Source organism: Podarcis cretensis (assembly GCF_951804945.1).
Source record: "Podarcis cretensis genome assembly, chromosome: 8".
Classification (NCBI taxonomy): domain Eukaryota; kingdom Metazoa; phylum Chordata; class Lepidosauria; order Squamata; family Lacertidae; genus Podarcis; species Podarcis cretensis.
In genome coordinates, this window is record NC_137177.1 from 15,034,066 (window position 1) to 15,061,420 (window position 27,355).

General features: G+C 43.6%; 3 long non-coding RNA genes across 4 annotated transcripts in view; 1 reads left to right on the forward strand and 2 right to left on the reverse strand.

Moving 5' to 3' along the window:
• LOC307221758 overlaps positions 1 to 27,355 on the reverse strand; it is a 251,803-nt gene that overhangs the window by 148,586 nt on the left and 75,862 nt on the right. The window lies entirely within an intron of this gene.
• On the reverse strand, positions 1,848 to 26,122 carry LOC307221768. 2 transcript variants are annotated; one of them, XR_013841491.1, is made up of 6 exons: positions 26,024 to 26,122; positions 8,878 to 9,065; positions 7,005 to 7,130; positions 5,282 to 5,431; positions 3,608 to 4,174; positions 1,848 to 2,278 (listed from the first exon to the last, which is right to left on the reverse strand). It is a non-coding gene; the product is annotated as an uncharacterized lncRNA (long non-coding RNA). The 2 variants fall into 2 exon arrangements; XR_013841492.1 differs by having other exon boundaries at positions 7,005 to 7,199.
• Positions 7,099 to 22,119, forward strand: LOC307221818. Its single transcript, XR_013841550.1, has 3 exons — positions 7,099 to 7,186; positions 8,862 to 9,125; positions 22,105 to 22,119. It is a non-coding gene; the product is annotated as an uncharacterized lncRNA (long non-coding RNA).

Sequence of the window (27,355 nt, forward strand, 5' to 3'; positions counted from 1 at the left end):
TACCAGTTGTTGCACATCAGAGTAGAAGATGTGACCCACAAGGGATGTGCACGCACTGATGGCTGCCACATCTCTTTGAGGTTCAGAAAGTGGTGTTAAAATATACTAGGTTAGACTACATCAGATTTGTTGTTTTCTGTGTACATATTTCCCAGATGTTCCCAAATTCTTAAGTGACCTTCTTCTAATATTTTTTTTTCCTATTTGGTAACTGGATTCTTACTGCACTGTTGTCTTATTTATCTTAAATAAATATGTATTCTGTATTTTTGTAGATATTTTGTAGATATTTGGATACAGCCTTGATCCAAACCAGTACCTCAGAGACTTTTGGGTATCCTGGGTTTTATGTTCTGCTGGAGACATCAGGCGAAAGCTTTTGCTTTCTTGAATCACCCAGTGGTTTCCTGGACCATAAGGGAAGAATTGTTAGCAAGAGTGGTGACATTCTGGGAATTTGGCATTATTACGATACATATCTCAAACACATGATATGAAAGCATTGGTCTGAGTTTAAAAAATAAAATAAAAGGCTTAATGTGCTGTCAAGTGGGGGGAGGGGACTCAACCGGCTGCCAGTTACCAGGTGGAGAGGTGGAGAAGTGGACATCTACCAGGGTGAGAGGCTGGGTGAGAAAAGGAAAGCTCCAAGGTGAAAATGGGGAGGGGCTGTCTTTGGGGGTTGGGGAGGGTGCTTGTGACTTGTCAATGCTGTGACTTGTTTGCATTTTGAGGATGAAATTGCTTGGGTCAGGAAGGTGATTAATGCCTCCTTAGAAGAGGGGGTGGTCCCTGCCTACCTGAAGGCAGCAGTGGTGAGCCATCAACACAGATAGAAGGGTTATGTGGACCCCCCCCCCCCCAAGTTATTTCATGGTGGCGCTTGGAGGTGGGACTTCTGGAATGGGACCTTTTAGGTAGAGTGTCATATGACATTTTCAATCAAACTCTAGAGGAGTGGGGCATAACCAATTGACAGGAGGTAGTATTCTAATACTACTGATGCCTGTTGTATGCAAGACCAATGTATCTTGCAAGGCTGCTCAGTCAGTGGATTTGAGGGGGAGGGAGTGTCTATGGCACCCTGCCTGAAGGCAACTAGGAGAGACAGATAGACCATGCCCATCAAGTTTGGAAGGGACCAGCTCCCTCAGACATTTTATTGGGGGTGGGGGAGTAAAGACCCCTAATAGCTTTATACTACTGATACCTATTGTTTGCATGATGCTCAGCCAGTGGAATTTTTTTTGCGGGGGTGGAGGGCACTTTTTATGGCACCCTGTCTGAAGGCAACAAGGAGAGACATACAGACCAGTTGTCATACCCATGGCCTGTAGCTCAGTGTCAGGAGAGAGATGAGATGGCTGAGTCCAGGAAAGATAAACCATGGACTGCAAAACTGAACTTGAATCCTCATAGTGACGCTCCACCATGACTGCCACAAGGGTTCGGTAACTTTTAAGCTTTCTGTCTGCTATATATGCTTCCCCATTCTGAAATATTCATCTGAAAGAAGACTTGGTAATGTAAGAAAAACTAAAACTTACCATAATTATAAAAAGACAGGACGATTGGGGGGGGGGGGTTGTAGGGATCAGTGCTGTTTTTCTAGATTTACAAATGCCAGAGCTCACCATGAATAGCACCTACCCGAAAGTTAAATTCTTCAGGAGAAAACTCTTATATAACAAAACCTCTGAATTTAATAATTATTTTTTTCCCCTGCGCAATGTATATTATTTTGTTTTCATCCTGTTTTATGTATTTTATATTTAGTAATGTGCTTGGTCAAATCAATAAACAATAAGTGCATTTGTATCTGAAAGAAACAGTTCCAAGAAACAGCATTTTATTTTTCTTAACCATTTATTTTGCATTATAATGATCATAATGAATTTTTTTTATCATACACTACAGAGTTCTTTGTATTTAGAATCCACAATCCCCACATTCTGACCCCCTTTTCTCTGCTCTTGTTTTCCTTTACCAAAGCAAGCAAGAAAGAAACAGAGATCCCAAGTCCTGGATTTCACCACCAGGCCTCCAATTTCCCTTCATTGCCATAGATTTTGGAATACACAAGGAGGAGATCTACACTGTCCCATTTACCCTTCCTGTTCAGGCTGGTGTGAGATCCGTGAAGCACTATAACAGCTTTCTTCGGTAACTGTAAGAATAAATCTCCCAGTTGCAATAAGAAATCTTCCATTTTTGCGGATGGTACAAAGATTTGTTGTTGAACAACCTTTGAAAGTGAAAAAGGTGATAAAGAAGGTATCTGGAAAAAAGAAAACAAATATTGACTTTAGACCTTTTCCCAGGGAATAGGAGATGGTGCCTGTGATGGTGAATGATAATTTTAATATGTTAGTTTTTAAAAGTGTATATTTAAGAAATCTGAGAAATAACATAATTTCATCATAACATGAATGTACAACATTTTCAGCATTAGGAATTCAGGTAAAAAAAAATTACTCAGGTGTAAATCAAAATTGGCATCATACTCAAAGGAGTCTCAAGACATGAAGTTTATTAATAAACAGGTTCTATTTATAAAATATTATGAAATTAGAGGTTTTATAAAGTGCCCTAATTAATATGTTAACAAAATCAAATTCTTGTGGTCAGGTGATTTGCATTGAAATGCAAGGAATTCTATCCCTGCCATCTCCTGGCCCTGTTAAAAGGCACCTGCTGTGGCCACACAACAATATTGGAAAACAACACTCCCTCCCTTGTTTGTGAGCCTTGAGTGTGTGGTCCTGGCATGAGTCAACAGTGTGATGCAGCCGCATAAAAAGCTGGAGTTGCACTCCATTGTCTCTCATGATGGTTGGATGCCAACTGAGGCTGCCTCATTGTCCCAAACTGTGACCTAAGCATCCAGAGAATCCTCCTTTTATTTTCCCATATGTATTTTCATGTTAAACGCATCCAACATGAACTGGCGGAAAAGGGGGTTTCCAAAAGCCAAAGCCCAGGCTGTAAAGGGCAGGATAAGGATGAGGAGGGGAAATGTAGGGCAGAGGCAGCTCAAATCCCCTGTTCATTCCCGATCCCCTATTCTTTTCAGGAAGGAAGTGTGTGGTAAATTTGGTCCCTTTCCAAACAGCATTATTCCTCAGAAACACTGTTGATCGGGAGTAGCTTTTAGGAGGATACAGAGCACCTAGCTAGATACTGCTCATTGTCACAGTATTTAAGGAAATTTAGTTACATTTCTTTACATAATAAATATGCTTTTTGAGAATGAGGCACACATTTTGTCCTGAACTGCATCCCAGTGGTAGAAAGATCAAGAGCAACTGGGGTGGAGCAATGAATGCACTTTCCCCTTTTGTCCAGAAGCGTATCTAATATAAACAGCAGAATCTGAATCCTGCTTCTAGACAAGCAAGTGGCATTATGAAAGTTAAAGCTTAAAGTCCAGGCAGGCAAAACACAAAGGAAGAGTGCAGTGCAGCCACTAAGAGATATGACCCCTCTCACTTTTCCAGCAACGTGCAATGCAAAAGAGAGGAAGGAAGGGACAGAAGGAGATCAGGACAGAGTCTGCATGACCCAGGCGATGACTAGGCCTTTTCCCCTGATGAAATAGCAATGTTACCTTTATGAAGAGCTCCTCTAAAATCAACACATTGGGTCTCATTCTCAAGGCAGTTGACGGTCTTCTCACTTTTGCACTTTTTCTCCCCTTTGGAGAAGCAGGATGGGCACTGCAGACCATTTTCAGCCAGCACGTTGCGATCAGGAACTTTCAATATCAAATGTAAAGTGAACATGTTCATGTCTTTGTCTGTTTTTATAACTCTGTCTTATGTAAATGGAATCTAGCTTAGGAACTTACAGTTTTGCTGGGGCAGCTGCAAGTGTTCTTGGATGAAAACATGATCTAGAAACAATCTGGGTTAAGGGCTGAGCATGGGACAAAGTCACCATTGGTCTCTGAGATGAATGACCTTTACCCAAAGTGGGGTGGGAGAGTGTCAACTTTATTTTCCTTTTAATCTCTCGGAATGTATTCATGCCATCGATTATGCTGTAGCCTCTCTGAAAATATAGGCTCTTAGTCCCCCATTTTTGTACAGAGATTCTGTCTTTCTTCTGCTCTTAACAATGAGCTATCCTAGAGTTTCTGTGAACCGCCCAAAGACACCCAGGTACAGGGTGGTTCCTAAATTCAATAAATTCAATAAATAAATGTCAGAGCATGCTGTAAGGTAGGGTCTTATATTTGCACAATTATAACTGATGGGTTAGATAAAAAGGTAACGGAACCCCTGACCATTAGGTCCAGTCGTGGCCGACTCATCTCGCTTTTTTTGTCGAGGAAGCCGGCGTACAGCTTCCGGGTCATGTGGCCAGCATGACTAAGCCATTTCTGGAGAACCAGAGAAGCGGATGCAAACGCTGTTTACCTTCCCGCTGGAGCAGTACCTATTTATCTTTTTTTTTTTTTAATAATTTTTATTCATTTTTCAGATAGATAACAAAAACAATACAAAACAGTATAATTTCAATCTCATCATTTCATACCCTTCTTTCTTTTGACTTCCCCATACCTCCCCATCCCTGCATCCTTGTTTAGTAGTTCTTTAGCAACCCTTAGGTCCATTATCTTAATTCCCTTTCATAAAGATTCCTTTAGTTTTTTTGATTACTGCTGCAATTCTTTACCTCTTACCCCCTGACATCTTAAAATTCCTCAATTTTACAATTATTATTATAATTTTATAATTATTGCAGTACCTATTTATCTACTTGCACTTTGACGTGCTTTCAAACCGCTAGGTTGGCAGGAGCAGGGACCAAGCAATGGGAGCTCACCCCATTGCAGGGATTCAAACCACCGACCTCCTGATCGGCAAGTTCTAGGCTCTGTGGTTTAACCCACAGCGCCACCCCCATCCTTTCTGAGTTAGGTAGTACTTGTCAATTAAAGGACAGAGAAGAACTAGCTCAAGGGTGATTCAGGAGGACACTTGGATAAGATAGGTTGCTTGTAAGGTCCATATTTGAAACATCCAGTTGAAAGTGAACTTGAAGGGACCATAAGCTATTTATGAGCTGTTCAGGAGCTTAGGTACCCAATTTTATATCTGATCCTTCATGGTGCTGCTTCAAGGGACAGGAAGAAGGAGAGAGAGGCCTGGCTGGAAAGGTAACCCATCCCTTTTCAGGCAGAGACAAAGCTGCCTAGAAGGTCCCTCTGAGTACTGTTGATTGACTAAGGATCCAAGCCCTAACATGTTAATGATTCTACAATGATGCAGAAACTTACGGCTGAGAGTTTCATTGTTACACAGGTCAGTGTTGCAGCATTGCATCTTCATATCAAAGAATTTACCATCCACTGCAGTGAAGCTGTAATCACCTGAGAAACAATATCTGGATGACAAACAAGTATTCTCAATTTGCACTTCAGGTTTATCTGTGAAAAAGAATTTTAAAGAACTATCAGGGTCTGGGGGGAAATGTGGTCTATTGCTCCTAAAGCACATTCATTATAATGCTTCCAATTTTCTGTGTTGTCGGAATCAGGACCTTTTCAAAGTAACAATATGGAAAGTATTATTCAATTTGGCAATCTAAAGTAAGGTTCTGTTTATTTATTTAAATTTGTGTACACTGCTATATCATAAAAGGAAAGAGATATCAAATGTTTTTCACTTGTAATACATAAAAGATACAATATTAAAAGTAAATTTCAATAAACTAGTGTATTCTTAATGGTCTGGTGGAAAAGAAAGGTTTTCTGCAGGCACTTAAGAGTTCAGCTCTCAATCACAAGTAGTAGTCTCTGGCCTCCATAATCCATAGAACCAGCCTCTCTTTTTATGTTAACAATTAATTTGCAAAATGCATTAAATTTGAAATTTATTCAGAATTTCATTTTAGGTCAAATTTGTAGCATGAAGAATCATGCCATTTTCTATACATCTGACAATACATCTGCCATACACTGCACTCTCTCTTCTAGTCGGTACGAACAGTTTGCAGGTTCGGGGCATGCTTCCCTGAGCTCCTGTTGCCCAATACAAGACACTTGGCAAGACACTTGCATTGCACCAACCTTACTACCCCCTTGCCCCTCTCCCTCCAAGAATGTAGCAGTGATGTTGGAACAGATGGTCAAGTAAGCAGCATCCCACCCAGGATTGCCCCAAGGCATTTTGGCACTGAGATAAACCACAAAATGGCACCCACTCCCTCCTGGGTAGAAGGGGTGGGTGAATCAGGAACAAGCAAAGGGATCAAATCAACCTGAACCAATGGTTGAAGTAGGAACCAAAGACCATCAAGGTGGAGGGACCCACTTTGAATCAAGCTGGTTAACTAAAACCCTTTATAAGAGGTGAACTACAGGAATACTTCCTTCATGCTGGTTGCTTCCTCATCATTTCATCACTGAGAATTATTTCAAAATTACTTGAGGCCCCCCTCAAGGAGCCATAAAAGTGTGAAGCACCATCATCTCCCATTCTGGTTGCTCAGCTTTTGAATAGTTTTTATACATCTGTGAAAGGATTGTCAATTTTAATGTCATTTACGGCAAAGGGGATATTCAGCTTATATTCCAGGCTTATTGTCCTAGTTTGATAACCAAAACCAAACTGGAGTTCATTGGTTTGGCTCAATAGGGATTTCTGGTTGATGCAAATCAAGTTCTCCAAGCTTGGTGATCAGCACCCAAATTCAGCCACTGCTTGTGATCAGGTGATGTTAGATTCCCCCTTTTCATATGCAAGCCATGCATTCCTTACTTCAGATGTTGTTGGACTACTGCATCTCCCATCATCCCTGACTGGTGGGTGGCTAGCTGAGGCTGATGGGAGTTCTAATTCATCTACAGCTGAAGTGTCACAGCTTCCTCACCTCACTTTTTTCATAGGTGAGTTGTTCCAGCATAGACTTTTATATGCTAGTAGAACCCTTAAAGTTCACCTATATCTTAACCTGGGTCAAATCCAACAGCCATAGACAAAAAGACAGGCAGATCTTACCTATATTTGTACGCAGAACACTGGCAGAACAGGTATACATAACATTATTATTACAAGGTGTATTTGCATTGCTGTTATCTGTTATTCCAGTGCTGTTAAACTTATATTTGCACTCCAGACGTCCGGCTGAGGACAGGAGGAAAAGATTCATGAATCATCATCATCATCATCATCATTGTTTTGTTTTGCTGTTTGCTTAATGAGGTACAGAGGAGGAGGTGTTCGTGAATTAAACTTTTAAATTAAAAAGTGTTCAATTTAATAAGCATTTTAATAGAAGAGGATGAAATGAAATGAGTAAAACACTCATTAATTAAAACTCTTGTAGCCATTGTTCAGAACACTGGTTTATTTATTTCCAAGATGTGGGGAGGTGTACCCTCCTTTTCTCACAGCCAACTTTTCCTCCCATCCAGACTCTCACTTAAATACATTTTCTTCCCACTGTTTTGTCACAAGCGTAGATCTGAGCCCAATTAAACTATGGCATTTTCTACAAGAGGCACTGAATGCCCCCGATTTCAATGACTTTTAAAGAGGATTAGATAAATTGATGGAGAATAAGACTCCTAAGGCTACTAAGCATGACGGCTATGTATTATCTCCAATATCAAAAGTAGCATATTTCAAATAACAGTTGCTGGAACCCACAGTAAGCCAGAGTGTTGCTGTGGTGTGGTCCTGATTGTGTACTTCCCATAGTCATTGAGTTGGCACGTGTTAGGACAGGATCCTAGACTAGGGATGAACCAATTTATCAATTTCACTTGCTGTCAAGTTCTTATTTTTCGAATTCATTTATTTATCTGCAGCCACTTCCTCTAAGAAGCTCGAGGTAGTGTACATGGTTTTCCCCTCCCTATTTTATCCTCAGAAGATGCCTGTGAGGTAGGTTAAGCTGAGGGAAAGTGCCTGGTCAAACCCTAGCCTTCTGGATCCTTGTCTGGCACTCAAATCACATTCAGCTCCCCACATTTCCACAGTCAATGAGTACAGTCATACCTTGGGATAAATGTGCTTCAAGTTAAGTATTTCGGGTTGCACTCTGTGGCGACCCGAAAGTAATGGTGTGCGTTACTCCCGGGTTTCGCTGCGGGCACAGGCACAGACGGTCAAAATGACAATATACGCATACACGAAAGTGGAAAAATACGACCCACGTATGCACAGACGCGTGGACGCATGTTGCGTTCACTTCAGGATGCGAACGGGGCTCCGGAACAGATCCTGTTCGCATCTCAAGGTACCACTGTAGTAGTTGTGGATCTGGATCCTTACCAGTGGGTTGATGTGCTCTGTTCCAAGGAGTAGACTTGAAGGTGTCTTTCTTTGTAAAATGTATTTAATTTCTTCCTGCTATAGCCATACATTGTCTTCTTCCCTTCCCTTTCCTAAGCAACTTTTTCTCTCCGTTCCAATGGAATTATTGTTCTATCCTATTTTTAAGGCATATTTTCTCTACCTCTCGCAGTAAAGAAAAGCTTATTCACCTTCTTAGCACTTTCCCTCCACTTTGAAATCATGCCCAACATTTTCATCTGGCAATCTCTTGCCTTTGCAAATCCCCCCTCTATGTCCCTGCCCCCCCACATCACACACAGTCACACAGAGAGTGATCCACATTTTGTGTGTATTGCTGAAATGCAGCTTTCATGTTATAGTGGGATATTTCATTATTTTTCTACATGACATTGTTTATCTGTATAACATCACAAGAAATAATCTCTTGACTTGACTCTTCCCTACTTTCTCTTGGTAACCCAGCAGTGATTGCTCTCTGTGGTGTTGATCTACACTCCTAACTCCCCTTCCTTCTCAAGAAGCAAGTTCTCTTCGGTGTCCTCTAAAGATCATCAGAAGTTCCCCATCTTACCTGCAGAAAGTGGGGCCAAGAGGAGGCATGCGCTTAGGAGTGCCTTCAGCATTCTAGAAAGAATAGGAGACTCAGAGCAGAGAAGGATCATCAAATGAATTGATGCAGGTAGAGGCTTGCCTGGAGAGATTTAATGGCCATGGATTCATGTCGCAAGTAACACTTGGGAACAAATAGTTCAGGGAGGTCTGTGAATTGGAGTTGTTTGTTCATTACAAAGATGAAGAGGGACATACGAAAAAGATTCAGTTTCAAAGGGAGGGAAAGGAAGATGGCGGCTAGGGAGCAGCAGCCCCATGCTGCTCTCTGATGTTGTAGTTAGCTGCAGCTTAATATTGCTCGTTTCAAACGCCCTTGCCGTGCTTTTTAGAGCTTTTTTAGAGCTTTTTAGAGATAGCAGTTTTAGAGCTAGTAGTTTTATTGCCTGTTAAGCTTTAGCTTTCACCATCTTCAGCCTGAGTGATTTATTGCCTCCCTATCTCATTGGCATTTGGCTGCTGGAGGTTTGCCTACCACAACGAAACATCTTTCCAAGTGCAACTATATCAGAAGAGAGAGGAAGAGAGAAAGAGAGAGTACTGAGCTTTACTTACATTTTGGAATTCCACGCAGCTGGCGGGGTACAGTGGGGGCAATGAATTAATGTTAGCTTCACCGGAGGGCTTTCAACGCCGTCGGGAAGTATCATTACATAGTTTCTTCGGCAAGTAAGATGGCGGTTTAAGCCAGATAGGATTTCATCGCCCTCCTCCCCTCCTCCCCTCAACGTTTTGTCTGCCACGGTCGTTGTAAGTAATGCCGCTGTAAAAATCTATTCCATCTATTCCATCTATTCCCCTCTATCTCTGACCGCTAGACTGTGAATTGTCATTAAGTCTGGCACGCAGCCACTTCTAATCAATTAACTGGACGTGGAGCTTCTGGGGAGGGCGCTATTTAATGAGAGGAGTGTTAATTCCAGCTTGTCTAATTGGGACGAAGTGGTGTTATCTTCACATCCACATATTCCACATAACTCCATACACTCTATGGAGATGGTGCTCACCAGACAGAAATGTAAAGTTCTGGGGGTCTCCCCAATGCAGAGGGCTGAACCACCACCAGCAACCTCGCAGACGAAAATTTTGCATTATTTTAAGCCTGAAACAAAAACGCCCATATGTTCCGAGTCCCCACTTCTCCATGATTGGTCTATTGACCGAACATGGTATGGGAAGGAACCTGATATTGGTGAGGAGAGAGAGGGGATCAGTCTGGCAATGGAGATGGCTCAGATAGTCTCCCAATCTAGTGCTACCGACACTCTCGTAGAACATGATCAAGAACGAAATTTGAAACTCTTGGAAGTCACACTAGATGGATCAGTCAATGCAGCCAGCCCCAGCGAAAAGGCTAGGATGGAATCCCCAAGTGCGACGAGAACAGAGGGAAATTCAAGCCAGCTAAAAGGAGCCTGCTGGGACACAGATAGCAGTATCTGTGTCCTGATTGGGCTTTTCAATGAAATAATGAAGGAATGCCAAATGCACATAAATAAAGAATTAAGACCAATCAGGAACTCTCTTATGGAATGCGTGGGATTGCTAGTAAGCCTGACAGAGCTTATCAAGAAGGGAGCAATCTCACACACCCCTACTCCAGCGGCCGAAATTCCAACAGAGCCCAGTATCTCAGAGAAGGTTCCAAAGAGAGCCACTCCCATGTCTACCAACAGTCGAGTCATACACTCCTCACCCAAAAAGAAGCATCGCCACCAAAGAATACACCTACTTCACAAGAAGAAGTCTAAAAATATAAAAGTGGGAAGGCGGATTAAGAGTCATACACGAACTAAGAAATTGAATTTTTCTAAGTTATTCAAGCTCCTGGAAAATCCCACAATAAAGGAATCAAATATAAAAAATACTAAACCCGTGACCCCAAAACAGAGCATTATTCAGCAACTTAAAGTGACTAGCGCATCACAACCCCCTAATCCTCAAGTAACGAAAGATCGGAACGAACAATTAGATAAAGACTGGCAAACCCCCTCTGCTATTGTGGAGACTATCTCCCCCATTTGCAATAAGATAACTCAGAACAATCAAACGCTGATCCTCAACAGAAGCAGACTGGTTATTTGCCCTACGTACAACCGCACAGAATTACATTCACTGGACCAACAAAGAACGTATATATTTTAAAAAATTGACTTAGTACTCAGAGGCCTCCTACTACAAGGTGACGTTATCATGGCAGATTTTTTCCCAAATGACAATAAGTATAATCGAGTGATGCTGACATTTAAAGATGACTCGACCGCAAAACAAATATTAATTAATAAGGAGAAGCTGCAAAGGGTGGGCCTGACAGTGACTTGTCTATTCGAAGTGCCTGCCCCCCCCCTCGCACCTCATCAAATTAAATAAGAAAGACATCTATTCAAAGGTGGTGGAAAACAATAAAGCTGAATATCAGAATAATCACCAGTCGCCCCACGAACTGGATACCCCTACACACAATTTCTCCTTTGAAGAAAATACCTTAATTGTGGTTCGAGGACCCGACCACCGTGATGTGAAAAGAAGACACAGGGACACATGATATAAGGTTAATGGGCTAGAAAAGGCCACAACTTTATTGATTACAGCAATGAAAAGGTATTGGCTTAGGCATTGGATCGCGAAACAAGTGGGTTTATTCACCAGGGGTTCATCACCTGTTGATGCTAATCCAACTATAGGCTCACCCCTGCTGTCACCGAGGATCGTGCCATGGCCTCCCGCCAAGCAGGCATCGGACAGAATACACGACCGCCAGATTCCTTTAACGGAATACCCCTAAACATTGAAGGCATAGGCGATGGCCACACCTAGCACTTCGACACACCACAGCACATTATTCCAATGCCTAACCTACCCACCAATACCACAAAAGTTGTGACGATTGCTACGAGGTAGGCGAAAAAACCAAAAAGCCTAATGCCAAATGGAAAAACTCCTACCAGGCCCCCCGTGCAACCGGGGCGACCAACCTAAGGTCCATAGCAAGGCCAATGACCTAAGCCCTAACTCAATGGGAGTGGAGGGTGGGTGACTCGCACAGGATGACGAAGAGAAATGAGGCCGGGGAGAGGCTGACGCTGCAGCATCAAGGCTGCAGGACACGCCCCCCACGGCACCTGGTTGGACGGCCACCGGGGGGGGCGTGAGCGCCAGCCAGGTGAGCTGGAGGCAGGGGGCTATGCCCCCTGCTAGGGGCGGTGTTCAGGCTCCCGCCCACAACCACTCCCCTCTCTTTCAGGGAGGAGAGTCTTTGTGGTTCGAGGACCCGACCACCGCGACGTGAAAAGAAGACACAGGGACACATGCTATAAGGTTAATGGGCTAGAAAAGGCCACAACTTTATTGATTACAGCAATGAAAAGGTATTGGCTTAGGCATTGGATCGCGAAACAAGTGGGTTTATTCACCAGGGGTTCATCACTTGTTGATGCTAATCCAACTATAGGCTCACCCCTGCTGTCACCGAGGGTCGTGCCATGGCCTCCCGCCAAGCAGGCATCGGACAGAATACACGACCGCCAGATTCCTTTAACGGAATACCCCTAAACATTGAAGGCATAGGCGATGGCCACACCTAGCACTTCGACACACCACAGCACATTATTCCAATGCCTAACCGCCACCCGAGCCGAAAGGCTCGCCGCCAATACCCTCAAAACTGTAACCAATCCCAGATGCATTTGCTGACACTAGCTAACCAACTGTCATTCCCCAGATCCGATAGGTGGACACCGTCATTCCGGTATAAAGCTTGGTCGCCGATCTGGATACGGTCATGATAAATGACTCGGCCATACAAAAAGTGCACCCAACGGGCTATTGCACGATTTAAGAGTTTCCTGGATTTTTCAATGGCCATACAGTTCTGCACACTGCGTCACACAATTCGCTTCAGGAAGGAGGACCAGAACACCGTTGTTCCGGGACACAAGGCAGCCACCTCATCCAAATCTCTCTTTATGTGCCATGACAAGTCCACACTTCTTCTGCTGATAAGGATGTCAGGAGGGCCAAACGCGGCAACTCTCCCTCTCAACAATGGCATAAGCAATGCCTCGTCACGAAAACCAGGAAACTCGCACTCCAGATGGCTGCCAAGAGGGCCAAACGTGGCAACTCTTCCTCTCAGCAATGGCATAAGCAATGCCTCGTCACGAAAACCAGGAAACTCGCACTCCAGATGGCTGCCAGGAGGGCCAAACGTGGCAACTCCCCCTCTCAGCAATGGCATAAGCAATGCCTCGTCACGAAAACCAGGAAACTCGCACTCCAGATGGCTGCCAGGAGGGCCAAACGTGGCAACTCTCCCTCTCAGCAATGGCATAAGCAATGCCTCGTCACGAAAACCAGGAAACTCGCACTCCAGGTGGCTGTCAGGAGGGCCAAACGTGGCAACTCTCCCTCTCAGCAGTGGCATAAGCAATGCCTCATCATGAAAACCAGGAAACTCGCACTCCAGGTGGCTGTCAGGAGGGCCAAACGTGGCAACTCTCCCTCTCAGCAATGGCATAAGCAATGCCTCATCACAAAAACCAGGAAACTCGCACTCCAGGTGGCTATCAGGAGGGCCAAACGTGGCAACTCCCCCTCTCAGCAATGGCATAAGCAATGCCTCATCACGAAAACCAGGAAACTCGCACTCCAGGTAGCAATCCGAGGTTAGGGGTGAGGCCACAGCTAACTGACCGTACGTGGGCCAATGGACTATACCATGGCCACAAATCCAGACACTTCTGAGAATGGCTGAAAATAAAGGAGAAGAAAAAGAAAAGAAAATTACGGATAAGTAGAGGTAAAGGAGCAGGGCACATTCTAACGAATGTAGCCTTTATAAGCGTCGGATTCCACTGGCCCATTTCCTTAATCTTATCCACTGGCAGGCCCAAGCGTGCCGCTGTTGAGGCAGCGCCAATCCTAAATGAGTGTGCTGCATAATCCTGGGAAGATGAACCACAGGCATCAATAACTTTGCGGAGTGCCCTTGTGAATTGGTGTCTCAACAAAGGTGACCCATCCTCGTGAACCAGGACCGGGCCAGGACCAGGCAGTCTGAGGTAAAGGTACCATCTAGTGTCTTTGACCGGGCATGGGCCCCGCTGCGCTGAAGCTGTAAGTTTTACGAGGGAACCCCTACCTTCCTGGTCCATTTGGGATTGACGTATGTGCACAGTCATGCTAGCTTCGGTCAACTGCAGTTCCTCCCACTTGCGTTAACCTCGGCTACCACTTCACCAACCCTCAAGGCACCAAAGAAGGCAATCGCATATGCTGCGGAAAAGAGGCGGGCCTCGAACTTGGCCCAGCAGATTGACCTAAGCTTTGTGCGTATCTGAGATAGCAGCCCGTAAGAAATTGGCTTATGGCTCTAGGGGGGTTGTAGCCTGCCCCAAACCTCAATAGCTCTGCGGATCAGGAAGTCACTGCACAGGTCAGAGGAAAACATGGCTCTAACAAAGAAGCTGATGGTGACTACGTGTATCTTTAAAGTTTTGGGGTCCCGTCCCAAATCGTCAAGATGGGAAAGGTATTGCAGAATGTAATCCGTGGTGGGTGGCACGCTAGGCAAAAGCCCCAATATCCGTGACCTGAAGCCCATGAGCTCCAGGTGCAAGCCACCGGAAGCGAGACATCTGAGAGCGAGACCCTTAGGGTAAGAAAGGTTGTGGATTAATCTAAACTCACCATGGGTCTTTTTGGGTACAATACCAAGGGGCGAGATATGCAGGTTTGGGATAGGGGGGTGTACGAATGGACCAGCCACCCTCCCTGCGGCCACTTCCTTAGCTATTTTCTTTTTCTGCAACCTCAAGCCTTTCCCTTACTGACATCTGGTTAGGGGAAATCCTTTGCAATTAAAGAGTCGGTTACTGGTATTCTGAAACCCTCCGACAAAACCCTTCCAACGAAAGGATGCTGCGCTTCCATCTGGATAGCTAGACAAGAGGTTGCGGAGAGGAGGGAGCTGGATCAGTGAAAATGCTAGACCCGGAGGGTCCCTATCGTCTGTTCCCTGCTACGGGGGCTCCTCTGGAGCTAGAATGCTGGAACCCCCGACCTCCCCGAAAGGGCTGCTTCTCTTTGTAACACGCTGCAGCTGGGTGTACCCCTGCACACCTCTCGCATTCGTGCGGATACTTACCAGACTGCCTTGGCATGACCCCTTATTGAATTTCCAACACACCTTGCGCTTTGGCTCCCTTCTTAAGTCCGGCTTACCCATGCGATGAGAATCTAATGGTTTCTTCTCAACATACAGGATGACCGCCACCGACCAGATGCCCTTTTCAAATTGATCCCAGCGTGCTAGCGGGATCCTGGAAGCCTTCCTTCAGAACTTTTATCATAGCTAACGGTGGCGGCCCCCCCATAAGGCACATAGGCTGTTCTGACTCTTCTTCCGTGTTGCCCGTTTTCAACTTGCTCTTCTTACAAACGTGCTTCTTCTTGGTGCATCTTTTGCCTGACAGTTTGTCCCCCTCAGCTGTCTGAAGTTCCCCCTCCAGCTGCTGTTCCTCCTCACCGGCTGACGAGGTGCCCAATTCTGGAAGCTGGACCCAGGGCTGCTTATTCTGCGAAGGACTAGAAGAACTGGACACAACAGGGTTATTGACACAGGCCGGCGGCCTCCTCGCAGGCGACCCAATGCAGTTCTGAGGACCAGATGATGCCGAGTGAGCCCGAGACCTAGTTTGCACTGCTGCAGTTACTGTCCAAGAGCATATCAGGGGTAGCAGTGGAGGGCATGGGGTTAGGGGATTGATTGGAAAAAAGCTGCTCATAATCATCAATGAACGATCTAAATGCATTTAGGCAGTGTGAAATAGGTTATTATCCCATCCATGCGGCACCCCCGATGAATTACGGCTATTGGCACCCATGCAGCCTGAGGTGTGAGCTGATTCCGTTGTAGAGCGCTTCCTCTTAGGCACCATGGATAACATGCTAAAGCTACTGCCACAGACATGAGCTACCGCTTACAAGCAGTTGTACAGGGACATGTTATTGATTCTGGAACAAATATACTAATTAATGATTGTTTTACTTATAATAAACAATGATCCCCAAGCATTATCAGCCCCATGCTCTAACCAGTTGAGCTATCCAGGCTCTCTAGAATTGTGTGGGACCCCATGGGTCATTTAGTCCAACCCCTTGGAATGCAGGAATATGCAGTTTTCCATACAGGGATCGAACCTGCAACCTTGGCATTATTGTCACCATGATCTAAGCAACTGAGGGTTCCGAAATATATGTCAATTATTTATTATTAATTTTATTTTTATTTTTATTAGTTTTATTTGTCTATTTATATATTTATCTTTAGATTTACTTACTTAATTAATCAATTTAATCTTGGTATGTGATGCCATTCCACTTATTCTCTTTATTTATTTTTTATTATATATTATTATTAATATTCTTTATTTTAATGTTTTATTTTAATATTATTATTATTATCATTCTATTATTATTTATCTATTATTTATTTATTTATTGTTCTTATTATTTATTATTATTTTTATTTACTAGAATCTAATCCAATTATTTGTTCAATCAATTACCACTGTAAGTAGAATTAATTACCGATACTATCAATTGTCTACCGTAAGTGACGATGATATGAAATAATTATTCATCACTTGACAGTTCTGTTTGTATATGTCTATAAATTTATTTGACACCAAACAAATGGGTCAGGTGGCTAGACCTGCCTCCTGAGGAGCAACTCACAAGCATGTAGTGATGAAACAATAGGAACAGCAGAGCAACGCAGCCCCCATACTGCAATCAAATGGAATCAAAGAAAATCGCTCTCAGGGAAATGTCCTTTAACTAACACTTTGCAAAACAAAAGGTAATGCTGGAGGCCCAGCAGAAGGAAAATGCTGCCAAAAACAATGTTTCCTTGAGTTGATTATTAACGCTTGGCTATATAATGTTTCCTTGAGTTGATTATTAACGCTTGGCTATATAAATTCTGGATGCAGGTGGCGCTGTGGGTTAAAGCCTCAGCGCCTAGGGCTTGCCGATCGAAAGGTCGGCGGTTCGAATCCCTGCGGCGGGGTGCGCTCCCGCTGCTCGGTCCCAGCGCCTGCCAACCTAGCAGTTCGAAAGCACCTCCGGGTGCAAGTAGATAAATAGGGACCGCTTACCAGCGGGAAGGTAAACGGCGTTTCCGTGTGCGGCTCTGGCTCTGGCTCTGGCCAGAGCAGCGATGTCACGCTGGCCACGTGACCCGGAAGTGTCTCCGGACAGCGCTGGCCCCTGGCCTCTTAAGTGAGATGGGCGCACAACACCAGAGTCTGTCAAGACTGGCCCGTACGGGCAGGGGTACCTTTACCTTTACCTTTTATATAAATTCTTAACATCAGCTGAATTAACTACACTGTGCAAATTCCATGCAATAGTATGCTCAGAACGTACTTCCTTATTAATTTATGTATCTGTTAGTCAATATACAATTCAGGCAGATGCACACAATCAATTATATAGAGCTGCTTCCTCAGGTAGAAATGAGGCCGGGGAGAGGCTGACACTGCAGCATCAAGGCTGCAGGACACCCCCCCCCCCCACGGCACCTGGTTGGACGGCCACCGGGGGGGCGTGAGCGCCAGCCAGGTGAGCTGGAGGCAGGGGGCCACGCCCCCTGCTAGGGGCGGTGTTCAGGCTCCCGCCCACAACCACTCCCCTCTCTTTCAGGGAGGAGAGTCTTTAGTCAATTCTGGTCATTTCCACCTTTAATACAAGCTGAAATTCTAGAAAGATTAGAAACGCTAAGAAATAAGCTGGCCGGGGAAGAGTTACATAAGGAAACCAAGGTGGATGTCCAAAGAAAGAGCAAGAGTCCTCCTAAAATGATCATCTCACAAGAACTTGATTCAACGGCTCGTCGTCCATGTAACCTTCAGATAAAAGCAGAGATTAATCTACCTGCAATCAAGAAAGTACAACTCACAGAGGAGAATAATGCACCGCTCCCTATAAGGAAAAAACATGCCTAAGGAAACTTCACCAGGCTTCTGGTCTAAAATGAGATATTTAGATGAAGTGGAATTAGGCTACAACCAGGTAGAGTACCCCCAGGAGGAGGCCGTGCATAGCAAAGGCCCAGTGTCTACCAATGTGAGCACTCTACATTTACCATCTGACACCATAGAACACCTGGACAGCTCTCCATGTAAGGATGATAGTCGGCTGCCACGTAGAATGGTAAATTCCAACAGTACCTTGGAAGATAATTGACAAGGAGTGGATCTTGGTAGAGCCAACCTTAGCTTTTTATCATGGAATATCACAGGATGGGAAAAAAAGGCAGCTGATCCATCCTTTGCTAAATTTATCCAAGGCTACGACATAGTATTTTTACAGGAGACATGGCTCACAGGGGACCTAGAATTAACAGCTTTTCCTCAATGTCCCTCACAGGATCTCCAAGCACTAAAGGGGGGAGAGTCAAGGGCGGCCTAGGCATTTTAATATCTACAAGGTTGAGGGCGTCCTTAGTAAAGTTAGAGACACTGAAACACCCGGCTATGGCCTTACTAGTGAAAAGTAGCTTCTTCACCCTGCTACTGATTAATGTATATCTTCCCCCCCCAAAGAGGCAAGCAGCTGATTAAAAACACCTGGCATGGGCTGGAAACATACATTGATGGTTTGATGACTCAAACCCCTGCAGCTAGTGGCTGGCGATCTTAATGCCAGAATTGGCCAGTCTGATGAAGCACTATATGCACACTTCCATGACTTGCCACCCATCGTGGAAGAAAACCATCTTATACCCACCAGACTCTCAAAAGACAAAGGATGTAATTTTGCAGGTCTGTGCCTATTGCGTCTTTCCAACAAGTTGGACCTGGTCATACTAAATGGGTGCAAAAATGGGGAGACTTGTGGGGAATTTACTTTTATATCAAATGCAGGAGCTTCCACTATTGACTATGTTATGGTATCATTTAATCTCCTAAATAGAGCCCTTGAGTGCAAAGTGGAGGAGAGGGTTGATAGTGATCACTTACCGCTCTACCTCCTCCTGGATGTAAGAAAAGACTTATTTTGTAACGATAAACTTGAAGCCCCCAGGTCCCCCAACATGGAGATGAGATACTCACGTATTAGATGGACCGAAAAGCTGAATGCTGAAACATCTGAAAGGCTATACTCTGACATATTCCTCATGAGAAGAGATAATCTCTTAAACTCATCATGTTCTGAATCTAGAATAATCTTGTTCCAGGATCTGATTTCACTTTTGCAACCCCACCTGACCCAAAAAAAGACATCGCACCAATCTTTATTCCTCAACAAATCTAAACCTTGGTTTGATCAGGATTGTATTGTTATGAAACGTTCTTTGTTGGATAAGTACAGGAACTACAAATCAGCGAACTTACCCTTGCTTCCTGCGGAATGGTTCGAAGCCAAACGTAAATATAAAGATCTGACTAAAAAGAAAAAGCTTCAGGCCCAAAGGGGGGGAGTGGCAACGCCTATTAGAGGCCTTTCAAAGGAAAGACCCAGCCACTTTTTGGAAAATAGTTGCTAAAAGTTGGCAAGACTCCCTGATTGAAATTGATTATACTATACCAGTTGGGATTTGGGAGGCTTACTTTCCATCTTTATATACATCAAATCAACATCTGCAGGCCATGCCCCCAGCTTTGAGTGATATTGGTGCCGAATGGCCCCCAGTAGCAACTGAAGAGATCTATAGGCTCATCCAATCCCTTAAACCTGGAAAAGACCCGGTGTAGACAACATTACACCGAAACTCCTTAAGGCTAATGTTGAATGGTGGGCCCCTGTGCTAGCTGCCCTATTTACCAGCATAGATCAATCGGCCATTATCCCTGAGGACTGGGGATTAGCAATCATCATCCCTTTATTCAAGAAAGGGAGCCGATCAGATCCGGCTAATTACAGGCCAATTAGCCTCCTAAGTATTATTAGCAAACTGTACGCTGCCCACCTATGTGATAAATTAGTGGACTGGTTGGAACAAAGCCACATTCTTTCAGAAGCACAGGCTGGTTTTAGGGCAAATCGGTCAACCTTAGACCAGGGCCTTGTTCTTCAACATCTTGCGGAGAAATATACAACAAGAAAAGGAGGTTCCCTATATGTGGCTTTTATAGATTCAAATCTGCTTTTGATTTAATACCGAGGGACAGGCTTTGGGGAAAGCTAAGCGCTGCAAATATAAACAAACGCCTACTGTATTTCATCCACAGTCTATATGAAAATACACAGTTCCAGGTAAGGTGTGACCGACAGGGCCACCTATCCAAGGAAATCCAAATTTATCAGGGGGTTAGGCAAGGGTGTGTCCTTGCGCCTACTTTATTTAACTTCTATATCAACTCGCTAGTAGGAAATATGGAGAAAGAAAATGCCCATCCCCCCAAATTGGCTGGTACGCCCCTCCCGGTCCTCTTATATGCGGATGACACAGTTTTAATTTCTTTTTCTTGTGTTGGACTAAGAAAACCTTTGAGATCTTTTACCAAATACTGCAGCATCGAACAACTAACAATTAACTACAACAAATCCAAAGTCATGGTGTTCTCTAAAAAAAGGAGGAGGCACAAATGGAGAATTGACTATCGCCCAATAGAACAGGTAGCAACCTTTAAATACCTGGGTGTAACCTTCCAGTAAAGGGGCTCCTGGCACTTTCAGATTAATAATACAGTTGCAAATGCAGAAAGATCTACCAAAGCGTTAATAAGGTTCTTTTATGGGAAAGGGGGCCAACACATACCGGCAGCCTCCCAGGTCATTGCTGCCAAAATACTATCACAATTGTTTTACGGATCCCAGATCTGCAGCTTTAAAAACCTTACTCTCTTAGAGGCATTCCAAACTAAGTTTTTCCGCTGCCTGCTGGGGATCCCCTCTTGCGTACCCAACATAGCGGTCCGTTTGGAGGTTGGGCAAATTCCTATCAGTACTCGGATATGGATATTGAAGATCCATTATTGGCTAAAGCTTATTTTCTTCCCGGTTGGGCTGGCACCTTTAACCTTATTAAAGGTAAAGGTAAAGGTACCCCTGCCCGTACGGGCCAGTCTTGACAGACTCTGGGGTTGTGCGCCCATCTCACTTAAGAGGCCAGGGGCCAGCGCTGTCTGGAGACACTTCCGGGTCACGTGGCCAGCGTGACATCGCTGCTCTGGCCAGAGCCAGAGCCGCACACGGAAACGCCGTTTACCTTCCCGCTGGTAAGCGGTCCCTATTTATCTACTTGCACCCGGAGGTGCTTTCGAACTGCTAGGTTGGCAGGCGCTGGGACCGAGCAGCGGGAGCGCACCCCGCCGCAGGGATTCGAACCGCCGACCTTTCGATCGGCAAGTCCTAGGCGCTGAGGCTTTAACCCACAGCGCCACCTGCGTCCCTTATTAGATACCTACCTTATTAGATACCTTATTAGATACCTACCAATCCAGATGGAAAGCTACACTGCTGGAAAAACTTAAAGGCTTGGGGATCCCACAGCAGACCCTGATAGCGACTGGCTTTGAGAAAGCCAGGACTATAATTCACCAGCGTATCTGGGACGTAGAATTACAATGCCACATGAGTGAAATGATCAAACATCCAGCAATAAGGGACCATGGGAGAGGCTTCTCTCCAGCTAACTATCTGTCAGCTCTTCAGGTACCCAAATACAGACGGTCTTTTACCCTCGACAGATTTAATGTTCTCCCTTCTGCCTTACTTCAGGGCAGATTTGAGGGTAAACCATACACAGCACGGGTCTGTCCTTGTGGCTCGTTGGAAGTTGAAACTGCTTCACATGTATTATTACGTTGTCGTTTTTATGAGGATATACGTTTGACTTTTATTACACCTGTTTTGCAAAAGTCTAGGAAAGAATTGGAATACCATAGTTTAAAACTACTGCTAGAGGACAAGAATCCCAAGACTACATTAAATGTAGCTAAATTCTGTGCGTCTGCAGTCAATCACAGGAAGCAAGTGGTACCCCATAATGACCAAACCCCCAAATGTTAATTACAGGGGGCACGCTAATAATTAATTTTTAATTTTTATATTTAAATCCTTGTTATATTCACATTGTCCCTTGTATTTTTGATATTTTTTATGATCTGTGATATTGTGTGTGTTGACGCTGGTCTGTGACCGTATTAATAAATTCATTCATTCATACGAAAAATAAAAGCTCACTCTTGGAATTGTCTGAATTATTTCTCTAACATCTCATTAGTTGTTGATAGAAGCTTCTCAGATTTCTTCCTCTTAATAATAATAATAATAATAATTTTGGGGGGCAAATCCTGATTAACTGACTTCTTGGCTGAAGACTTCACCAGGTTCCCTCTAGTCCCAGAGGCTGTTGTGCTCTCGAGTAGGTTAAAAAGCTTTTTAAAAACCATTTTTTTATAATGCACTGTCTTAAGATTTTTTATGTTTTTACTTTTTTAAACATTTTTTACAACTATGGATCTCCTTTTACAAGCATTAGGTCTGCAGACTTTCTTACCCTTCCTTAAAGGGCCACTCCTGCAGAGGGTGGAGGGTGAGTCCATGGTTACTTTCCGATTTTGCAGGCATTCCGACGGGTTTTCTCCACAGAGTTTTACAGGAGTCAGCCATGATGGTAATAATTTTTGTGCAAATGTCCAAGTAGGACATTATGGATTCAATGTCCTCAGTAAGGAGCACTAGCCAATTGATGATTGAGAGACCTTCTTCATTTGCCTCGTGGGAATGGGGATAAAAGTCTTTCGAAAGTTTAATATTTCCCGAGGCCAGTTCCGAAATTTGTTTTAACATTAGTTCCTCCATTTTTTGATCTAACGATGGTTCGGGGGGAACTTGGGATTTGGCTTTCAGTTTCGGGGTTGCTTCATCGGCTGTATTGAGGATATTTGGTGTTGGTTCTGATATATTCAGGCTTTTATCATTGCTTTTGGTACACTCCTTTCTTTGCATAACCAGTCCTTCACTATGGCTGTAAGCGAGATTGGTAGGAGAGGGAAGACTTTCTCTTCCCTTCTTGTTCTTGTTCTCATTCATTTCAGTCGTTTCCTCATTTATTCCACATTTTGCTCTGTTCATGTAAAAGCGAGTGATTTTTGTTTGTGCTTTCTTTGGAGTGGCTCTTTTGAAGGTGGGTCTTACAGCCTTCAGAGAAAAGCCTGAAGTTTTGCAGCCACTCCTGGTCGTCACCATTGTCTCTTCAAAGTTGCAAATTATCTCTTCGCTTTTGCCGATTATAATGTTGTGATAAACACGCTACAAAGCATTGACTGAGATAAATTGACATGAGGTATTTGTAAAAGAGGAGGAAGACAACGTGGAGGAGAAGCAGAGGTGAGTTTACTTCTTCAATTGCTGCAAAATGAATACCGCAGAGGCTCTGGTGCTCCCCCGGAATAATCAGGAAGTTTAAAAGGAGATATATATATATATATATATATATATATATATATATCTTCTTTCAGGGTCTCAGTGCCTTAAAACTTTGAGTTAAAAACTTTGAGTTAAAAATTTAATTAAACTAAACTCGTCTCATTAGCACCGTCACAGAGCTCTCCGCAAGGCAGTTTTGGATAAAGGGAGAGGTTCCAAGGCCTTCTCAGGCCCTTATCCAGTAAGCGATTTTTCTCTCCTCCCACGGATTTCTCTCTAGTCACACTCTTTTCCTTTAGGGAGTTATACTCACTCAGTTGCAGTAAAAGTTCACAGCCAGTTTCCTTCAACTAATAATCTTCCTTATCACTTAAAACAATTAAAGTAGAGAGCGGCTACACACAAACTGGAGTTCCCACAGAGCTTTCCGAGCAGTTTTTCTTAATATGTCTTCCTAGCAGCTGCAGAGACCCTTTTCCGCAAAAGTTAATAAAAAAGCTGATTAAAAAGTTAATAAAAAGCTGATAAAACTAGTAAAAGCTAATACAAACTGATAAAAACCGCACAACTAACGTGGAGCTCAAATCAATGCTTCCTCTAACGACGCCATCTTATCTTATGATACTTCCAAAAACCACCCAGAATTACTTATTAACGATCTTCAAAGACCAGACTCTCCCAGGACTTTATATGAGGCGAGCCAAGGTAACGGGTTCGAAAGTTTTGAAAATAATTTAATCTACTCCTACTGTGCTCTTCCCCAAGAAACTCAGAACAAAATACTTTATAGACTGAATAACCTTCGCTCTTGTCTGGCAAATCTGACAAAGGATCAACTGGGACTACATAATCAAAACATATCTGAGTATGTCCCAGATCAGGCGATAGTCACGAGCTGGATTTATGGGTCGAGAAACCCTCCGTTACCCCAGGCCAAGTGGTTGCTGCGGAGATGAATCCTCCCTCTCAGATCCTGGAGATGAAACTCCCCTCCTATAACCCAGCTCGTATGCAATCCATCCCAGAGGCAAACCTGGCCACTACATTAGCATGGGATAAAATGAGAGAATTAAATGAGACTGAATTGGGCTCCCCAAATAAAGTCCCCAGCATGGGTGCGCCAGGTTGCAACCCTAGCATTCCACCCTCCTCAAATTTGAGCATTCTGAATACATCTTTAAACATCATTGAACTAGCATCTGAATTATATGAACCCACTGAAAGGGATAACAGTAAGAACCAGAGGAACTTGGTGTGACATCCGGAATGCACCATGCATACCTCACTAGCACCCTTAAATCAAAGATCTCTCCAAACTCTTTTTATTATGTCCTGGAATGTAGCTGGACTTTCATGTAAATTAGCTGACCTTGATTTTATAAATTTTCTTGAATCTTATGATATAATATTTTTGCAGGAAACCTGGTCTCTTAAACCTTTAAATATTCCTAATTTTATTACCTATAATTTACCCGCTACTAAAATGTCAACAAAAGGTCGCCCTAAAGCCGGTTTGATCTGTGGTATTAAACAGTCTTCTAACCTTAAAATTAATTATAACGGAAATATTGGACAGTATGCACAACTGTTATCACTTACCATTGGATACAGGGAAATTATTCTTCTAAATATATATTTTCCTCCCATAGAGTTGGAAATTAGACCAGATGATGGTTGGAATATAGTTGCTGAAGAGTTCTATTTAATACGTAGTAAATTTCCAAATATTCCCCTGATTGTAATGGGAGACACCAATGCTCGAATTGGATCAGATAATACAGCTCTCTATAAACTCTATGGCTCAAATCTAGCTGAAGATGCCCCACTGCCATTGAGAATAGGGAGGAATTCTAAGGACATCATTATTAATAAAGCGGGAGGAAAACTTCTACAATTGGTTTTAGAATTGAATCTCTCATTCCTGAATGGCTCAATGTGGCCGGATATTCCAGGAAATTTTACTTTTAGCTCCAAAAGGGGTAGGAGCGTAATAGACTATTCCCTAGTTTCCGTCGAAATGTTAAATGAAATTGCCTCTTTTACAGTTGTACCTCGCTCAGAGAGTGACCATTTCCCAATAGTTTTAGAGATGTACAGGAATACTAGAAATAATGATATTAGACCTCCTATTAGTATTGATAAGACTACGCCAAAAGAATTTATATAAGTGATAAAAATAGAGAGGATCTATTAGCAGTATTTGAAAATAATCCAGTTCTTCTTGAATATGTGGCTAACCAAAATTTGATGCCCTTGGAGGATAATGATTGTTACTATAAGACTATCCAGGAATTATTTTCTTCTTTTTTAGACCCTCTGTCCAGCAATAAATCTTTAAATAAGTATAATTGGTTTGATAAAGATTGTATTAACTATAAGAAAGAACTCAGAACTTGTCTAAAAAAAGCCTATATTACCAACTTTCAAGGTCTCTGGAAGACTTATTTTGAAATGAAAAATGCTTTTAAGAACATGCTCCTGGAAAAAAAATCTGAGTTTGCACTAGCCAAATGGTCTAAAATTATCACTGCATTAGAAATTAAAGATACCAAAACTTTTTGGTCAACTCCGGTCAAGGGAAGGTGTCAACTACGGACATCACCAAATGAGCAACTTGTTCAAAGAAAGCTACCAAGTCAGTTGAGGTCATCTGACTATGCAAATCATTAAAACAGAACAACTAACAGTAATGGCTAAGACGGCCAACCTTATTCTTCAGTGTCTACCTGCAGCCCTCCTTTGCTACAGACATGTGCACAAATTGCTAATACTATCACATCCAAGATATATGGGATGTTGCTGGGTCCTTGATGGATAAAGGTATATTCTGAGCCAGTGCCTCTGTCTTTGCTCTTCCTTGATGTAGAGTCTTATTGAGTTGGAAGGAGCGATATACTTTTTCTGATCCTTCATGCCACTAATCAAAGTGCAATGAGAGCCTCAAGGTACTGCTCAGGTGACTGCTCAGCTGGCAAAGCTAGACATAGCTTAAGACTGTTGAAAGATGCCAGGGACACACTGGTACACACTGAGTAGAATACAGTGGCTCCAAGATCATCACTGAGAGCTAATTAAATCATTTTATGGAACTTCGTCCCTCCTTATTCTAATTGTGTCAGATTGATGGAACAGGGAGTGATACTTTGACTCATCTGATCTGTTTGGTGACGACTGTCCTTGGCCACATTGTCTTGAATTGAACCCAGCTAGTTGTTTATACCTGCTTCAAATCCCATCCTCCATTTTCAAAAGATGAGAAGAATTGTGAAATACTACAGCATCCTTCTCGGAGCAGCTGATCAGATGTGCAAGGGTACAGGACTATCATGACAGGAGGGCAGTAGCTCACTCCCATTGTGGCCTCATGCATCTCTCCCCAGTTGACAGGTCAGAAACTGCTCTGGCTGTGCTCTCTTTTTACCTACCTTCTTCTTCTCTTTCCATTGGTTTGGGCACAGAGCAATACCCTCATTTCCTGCTCATACCACCACTCAAGGCATTTTTTAGCCGCACAGTACAGAAGTCACAGAGGACATTCTGCACTAAGCTGTCTGTCTTGGGGTGTGTTTTTCTTTGCTTCATGTTAGATCTACTTAGCAATGCAACTCTTTCCTTGATAGCCAAAGGTGCTTCTCAAGTGTCCACGCCCCCCCCATCCATCCCAATAAATATGTTTGGCTGGAAGAATTGTCCTGGAGAAGATAATCTAATTGATCTTATTTATTGTCAGGAGTGCATGCAGGAGCGAGGACCTGTGACCAGTAGGGCTTTGCAGGACTGGGGCTTTCCTAAGTTTGTTCTGAAGAGGCAAGGTGCGGCCGCACAGGTGGGGTCAATTGGTAACTCACAGCACCTGGTGGCAATATTTGGGAAGGCATATAAGGTCAGCATTTTCCTTTGGCTCTTTGCCACAGCAACATGCTTCCTGCCTTGCTGCATTTGGCTTCTTGACTCCTTGCTTCCTTGCTTCCTTACCTCTGGACCCTTGGCTTCCTGACTCCTGGCTTCCGGACTCTCATTCCTGAGCCCACCCTGCCATCTTGCCCCCAGTCCCGACA